The sequence below is a fragment of the Polypterus senegalus genome, chromosome 2 (assembly GCF_016835505.1).
Source record: "Polypterus senegalus isolate Bchr_013 chromosome 2, ASM1683550v1, whole genome shotgun sequence".
Classification (NCBI taxonomy): Eukaryota; Metazoa; Chordata; class Cladistia; order Polypteriformes; family Polypteridae; genus Polypterus; species Polypterus senegalus.
The window spans coordinates 85,867,978-85,875,416 of NC_053155.1; positions in this window are offsets into that span (position 1 = coordinate 85,867,978).

A 7,439-nucleotide genomic window follows, 5' to 3' on the forward strand; every position below is an offset into this window, starting at 1 on the left:
TCAGTTTCATCTCAGGAATAGCACAATGCTCACATTGCAGTTTGTCCCATTCTCCAAACTGCTTATAACAACATCTCATGGTATCGATGCCACAAAGAACTAAGGCTGTTTTGAAAGCAAAAAGAGGCCACTCCCAGTATTAATGTTCCTAACAATTTACTAATTTGTGAGTAATTTGCAGCTCTTCATTGGCCCAGTGTAAGTGCACATGTTCTGGTCCTGTTCAGACTTGCCTCTTACCTTATACCAGATCATGTTCTCAAACTTTTGATAGATAAGCAACTTAAGACAACAGATGGAATTCTGAAAGTTCTTCCTGAAAGTTCCACAGCTCTAGTTGATCATTCACTGACATGTAGGATATACAGGGAGTGTAGAATTATTAGGCAAGTTGTATTTTTGAGGATTAATTTTAATATGGAACAAACACAGTGCTATCAGTCAATCCAAAATGTTAATAAACCTGAAACCTGAATGTTTCACAACGGAAATGTGAGTGTGAACATCATCAGGGTTAGGGATTTAATTATTAGGCAACTATTAGTGTGCAGATTTATTATGCAACTAAAGGAAAAATGAAAATTTTCCCATCTCACTTGTTTATTTTCATCTGTTATAGTGAGAATAATAAACAAACACCTCAAAATTTACAAATAAACATCTCTGATATTTCAAAAAAAATAAATCAATCAATCAATGACCAATATAGCCACCCTTCTTTCCAATAACAGTCATAAGCCTTTCCATTCATGGAGTCTGTCAGTTTCTTGATCTGTTGACGATCAGCTTTTTGTGGAGCAGTGACTACAGCCTCCCAGACACTCTTCAGAGAGGTGTATTGTTTTTCTCCCCCGTAAATCTAGCGTTTAAGAAGTGCTCACAAGTTCTCGATAGGGTTTAGGTCAGATGAGGAAGGGGGGCCATGTCATTATTACTTCATCTTTAAGGCCTGTACTGGCTGGCCACGCAGTGGAGAACTTCGATGCAAGTGATGGAGCATTGGCCTGCATAAAAATCATGGTCTTTTTCCTGTATCACTGTTTGAAGAAAGTGTCTTGAAAAACTGGCAGTAGGTTTGGGAGGTGATTTTGAGTTCATCTTCAATGCAAAAGGTCCAACTAGCTCATCTTTAAAAATACCAGCTCATACCAGTACCCCACCTCCACGTTGGAGTGGAGCTCTGTGCCCATTACTGATCCACAGGTCCATCCATCTGGTCCATCAAGAGTCACTCTCATCTCATCGGTCCATAAAACCTTTGAAAAAAATCTGTCTTCAGATATTTCTTGGCCCAGTTTTGACGTTTCAACTTATGTTTCTTGTTCAGTGGTGGTTGGGTTTCAGCCCTCCTTACCTTGGCCATGTCTTTGAGCACTGAACACCTTGTACTTCTGGGCACTCCAGGTAGGTTGCAGCTCTGGAATATGAAAGTACTGGAGGATAATGGGTTCCTGGTAGCTTCACGCTTGATTCTTCTCAAATCTTTGGCAGCTAATTTATGATTTTGTTCTCAACACGTTTCTTGCACCCTGTTGACTATTTGCAACAAAATGTTTGATGGTTCTGTGATCACACACCAATATCTTAGCAATTCCAAAAGTGCTGCATCCCTCTGAAAGACTTTTTACAATTTTTGACTTTTCAGAGTCAGTTAAATCTCTTTTTTGGCCCATTTTGCCTGAGGAAAACTAGCTGCCTAATAATTCTGCACACCTTGATATAGGGTGTTGATCTCCTTAGGCCACACCCTCCCTCATTACACAAATACACATCACCTGACGTGCTTAAATCCAATAAGCATTCAAGTTAATACAGCTTGGAGTTGGAATATATGCATTAAAAATGATGATATGGTCAAAATACTCACTTGGCTAATAATTGTGCACACAGTGTATAGGTATCATTTAAGCCAGGATGAGATACATCTCATTAACCCGAGGGTTTCTGGAATTCATTACACACAGATGCCATCACTTTAGCTCACTAACCCTGAAGGCATCGGGCCACGGACTCTCTTTTCCTTTTGGACACTGAGCTGTAAGGGAGAAGGAGAAGAGTTTATCATGCTTGTTGTCAGATTTAACAGGAAGCAGATGAACTGAAAAATGAGTTCTGACAACAGTGCCAAAGGCCTCTCAGTCAGGAGGTACCATTATATAAAAATATCTTCAAATAGAGAGTAGGAAGATTTATATAACTAGTTCAGTAAGGACTACTCTTCAAAGATTACCTATATTTTCACACTTCCTGGATCCATTTTAATCTTTGTATCCTGTAGCCTCTTTCAGGACTCCCAACCTAAACACCCTGTCAACATGTCACACTGTATATTTCAAGTGGGTTCAGCTTCATTGTTCTTGTTTATTTAATTTTACACAATGTCAAATATTAATTCCATTACAGTCCATCCTGAAGTGCTGTTCTGCACTTTTCGCCTTCTGCTATCTCGGCCATCTCAAAGTCAGGCAGAGGAAGCAAATAATTCAGCTTTTGGATAAAAATCATATTTGTCATGTAGTGCTTGGCATGATCTGTTATTGCTGCACCAAGCAGAACAAGTATGTTCTCAATTCAGCTTTAACACAGCCTTTATATAATATACAGTGTGGCGATTCCTGTCACACAAGTGCTCCTCATGAAATAGTGTTTCGTTTCTAACATATGTGGACATATCGAGATTTGATATTCATTTAAACAGTATCTATAGATAATGGTGATATAATATGACAAAAATCATGCCACATTTACATTTTGTAGTCCATTTAAATTTCACATATCGAAAAAGTAAGTACACCCCTACATTTATCAGTACCTCAAATATCTAAAATTAGAATCAGGTGCACCAGATCTGAATAAAGAATACATCAAATACAGAAGATCTTGGAGGAAGAAGCCTTATTTAAACCTCAGCAATTTCATTTGGTTTGCTGTTTGTTCTAAAGTGTGTTATATCACCATATCCAGATAAAAGGAGCTCCATGACTGCCTACAGAAAGAAGATTACAGATGCCTAGGAGTATGGAAAGGAATTGCCACTGAAAGCAAGATCATATACAAGTGCAGAAAATTTAAAAAAACTGACATCATGTCCAAGTCAGGCCAACCAGCAAGTTCAGCTTGACTACACAACACAAGACGGTCAAAGAAATCTCTAAGAACCCCACAATTTCATCACATGACCTAAGGTAGCTTATAATACCTGGAAGGTGTTCCAGGAGAAAACCTTGGTTGTCCAGAAAGAACATTAGAGCAAGACTGAAGTTTACCCATAAACACCTAGGAAAAGATAATGCCTTCTGACACAGTGTTCTGGACTGATGAAGCAAGGAGTTATTTAGCTACAGTACCAGAAGACATGTTTGGCAAAAGCCAAACACAGCATTTGATCAGAAGAACCAGATGCCAACTGTAAACCATGGTGGTGGAAATGTTATGGGTTTGGGGCAGCTTTGCTGCCTCGAGACCTGGACAGCTCACCATCACAGAATCCATTACGAATTCTCTCTTGTACCAGAAGGTGCTCGAGTATAACATAAGATCATCTGTCAAAATATTTTAGCTCAACTAAAAGTAGACCTTGCAGCATGACATCCATCCATTATCCAACCCGCTATATCCTAACTACAGAGTCACGCGGGTCTGCTGGAGCTAATCCCAGGCAACACAGGGCGCAAGGCAAGGAACAAACCCTGGGCAGGGCGCCAGCCCACCACAGCTTGCAGCATGACAATGATCCTAACATATTAGTAAATCCACCAAGGAATGGCTGAAAAGAAAGAAAGGGAACATTTTGGAATTGCCAGGCCAACCCCTGGATCTGAATCCCATTATGATGCTGTGAGGGGATTTGAAATGGACTGAACAAGCAAGACACCTCTCAAACAACATGTAGCTGAAAGTGTTAGGTATGTAGGAGTGACAAAAATGTTCTTGCAGTCAATTTTAGAGACTGGTAGACAGTTCTAGGAAATGCCTACTTGAGGTTGTTCCTGCCAAAGGGGGAAATACCAGCTATTACAGTCAGGGGTGTACTTTTAAGTTTTTCCACAGACAGAAATGGTACATCGGTTTGTTTTGTATTGAAAAAATATTGTAAAGTCACATTTTCTTTCTTTTTTTCTCCCAATTGCATCACCATTATCCATAGATACTATTTAAATGAAGATCTTGATATGTCCACATACATTAAAAAAAAGAAAAAACGTTTCATAGGGTGTACTTACTTTTTCACAACTATAAGAATGTTGTTCTGACAAACCTGAAGTCTAGCCACTTCTGAAGTTGAACAGTCTCATTAGTAGTGGACATGGCTGCTAAGCTCAAGCATTAGATACAGCATGACATGATGTATCTCGGATCTATTCAGTACATTTCAGGGTCCTGGGGAACAGGGTCTTTCCCAGCTCCATAATTTGCAAGGCAGGGACATCGCAGGATCCACAAATATACACTGCATTATCAGATGTTTTCCATGGAACTACTGTGCTACAGTTCAAAACCAAACCTTCAGAGATATCTAGTGTCATGAACACCAGGCATGGAAAAATAAAACTATTAATACCCTCAAAGCCTGTCATTGATTCACAAAACATTTTAACAGACATGGGGACAAACCAAGAATACAGAAAGCTCCATCACTCTTTTAAAGAAGGGTGTTGAGATGATCACATATGGACTTGACAACATTCTGCTTCACCTACCTGACCACATACAGTTAGCATAAGCACATAGTATAAAAGTTCTAGCAGCCAGCATGTGCGCGCATAGCTGTGCCAGCTTTTGTGACACGAACTGCGCTTCTCCCAAAAGTGAAAATAAGCATTTGTTTTCCTTTTCTTCCCGAGCTACTGCCCGTAATGGATCCCTTTTCTAAACACATATTCACACAATGCAACTCTTCAATTCCACCCGGGGGAGTAAATGCTAACATTATTCAAAGTTATTGTCTGTATTTACATGCATTTTTATTGGTCTTTAATTTAATATTTTTTTTATCAGTATACTGCTGCTGGATTATTTGAATTTCCCCTTGGGATTAATAAAGTATCTATCTATCTAAACAGCGGCAAACAAATACTAAGGCGCTCCATACATTCTCACTCTTCTGGTGTTATGAGGTCGTGGAAGACAGACAATGCCATCCCAGCCAGTCAATGGCACTCTACACAAGACCCACCACGACGCTACCCAAAAGGCACTCATATCGTCAGCAAAGACGTCTCTCTGCATTATCTAAAAAAAAAAGAAAAAGGCAAGTTTCCTTTCTTTACACCTTTTTTCCTTTTATCCCAAACCAAAGCCTTTCTCTCTTAACATTGCAGAGGACACTAAACTAATTTTATTTAATTGCTGATAATGCCAGTGAGGCACATTACCACACATCATACATAACAGTTGTCAATGTTAATCAGCTCTTGCTGCTTTAACCACTATAAGCATTAGTGGTATTACCTGCAGCTGGGCTGCTTTAACTGCTTACAGGTACACAGAGCGTTATGTTGTTGAACATTTTAAAATTTCATAAAAGAAAATTCAGATTTTAAAAATGTTACATTTAAAACTAATGGGTTTGAGGTTTTACAGTTTCTCTGTCTGTTCTGACTGGAGCTGTGACAGGGGTCATGGGTTTCCAAATGCAAGGTTCCAGGATCCCTGCTGGCTCCCTTGGAATTTATTTGCCAGAGATTGATGCTTTTACTAAACCACATGTCTATATATTATAAAATATTATATCTTTCCCTAGTCGTACAGTGGTGATTCTAAGATAAAGAAAGATAAAATAACACTAAACAAAGTATACACTTAGCTTCTTTTAATATTGGCTGGACACTCATAATGAAATTTTCCAAGGAGAGCTCCCGGCTAAAGCGTGCAGCCATGGGATTCCTGCAGTGACCATTTTGAGAGTGTGGGAGGTATGGTCCCCTAGGTATGGGCAGGACTGATGCCTAATGTTCTGTGCAGCTGCCAGAGCTTTATACTTTTCTCGGGTTTCAAAACAATCTTTTGCTGGCATATGTTAAATGGAAATTGAATGCTGCAACTGTTGACCATAAACTGCCTGTCAGACCACGGGGTACTCCTACTCTTCTTTAATAGCCTGAGTTGGAGTCTGAGTTGACTCCATTTGTCACTCCCATCTCCCTTTTAGATTGCTTATATGGCAGTAATGTTTACTTGCTATCAGCTGGTTTGCATGATTTAGATGTTTTCAGTTCGATCAATTCATGGCCTTAGTTATCTGTTTTGATTAAAATAATGTACTATAGAATAAACATTAGAGACCACAGTGGCACAATTCAGACCTTTTACTATAATCCCTTCAGTGTATTTTGTCGTTTAGCACTTTAGTTTTCTTTTATAGATTAATATGAATTTACACTTTAATTTTCTGGTGACTTAATGTGATTGCAGTTACTGCTATTTTAAATTCATTAATAGTGTGCAGGACTGCCCCTCCATTTCAGAGTATGGGGAAATTCTTCAGAAAAGGAATGATCAGCTTTTGGAAGTGTACTCCTTCCTTATACAGGTCAGTTACTTCTTGGTGTTTGCTGTAAGGGAAGTGGGCACATATACGAGGCAACAAATAAAAGTTGTACTCTCTTATCTAGTTGAACAAATTTCACCCTGTCTACTATTGAAATTAGTCTTTGACTTTATTCCCTAAACAAAACGGAAACAGGTAGAATCAGCTGTTCTATAACTCATTTTGCATCTTCTGTACCACAAAGAGAGGGAAATAGAAAGGCATTCTAGTAGCAAACAGGAGAAAGCACGGTGCTCATCTGAAACCCCACTCCCAACATCTAAGCACCAGCCACCTACGTAAGCATAAAACAGCAGACATTTTGGAGCCATGGTGAAGTCCACATATCTTCCAGAGCTCAGCAAAATACACCAAAAACACTTTGAGCTGCGGTAAATTGGCATTAAGTTTCCATTTCCCTATAAACATGTATGCATTTCTGATTTCTTTAAAAAATAACATTTAGCAAAATTTCTTGGACTTTAACATCCCTAGTCGGAACAGCTATCTGGAATTATGAACCCATGAATTATTTGGATCCTTGAAAAGTGCAGGGCTCCTTCTCGTGATCATGTTTTAAAAACAGTGAAATGGTGAGTCTGTCATTCTGGAATCTCAAAGGTCATCTAATCTGAATATGCCTGGAGAAGATCTAATGAAAAATGATTATCTAAAAACTACCAGACAGATTTCTCATTTTACAAACACCATTGCATAAAATGACTAGTAACACCTTAGTAATCCTCAACTGCATAGGGAAAATTAAAATTCAAAATTAAATTGATTGGTGATACTAACTAGCTTTACATATATAGTGTCATAAATCTAACAGTTCCTTGCACTGCAACATTTTGCAACTCATGGCCTTTTTCTGATTTAATCCTACCACTGAACTAGAGGCCTTCAGGGA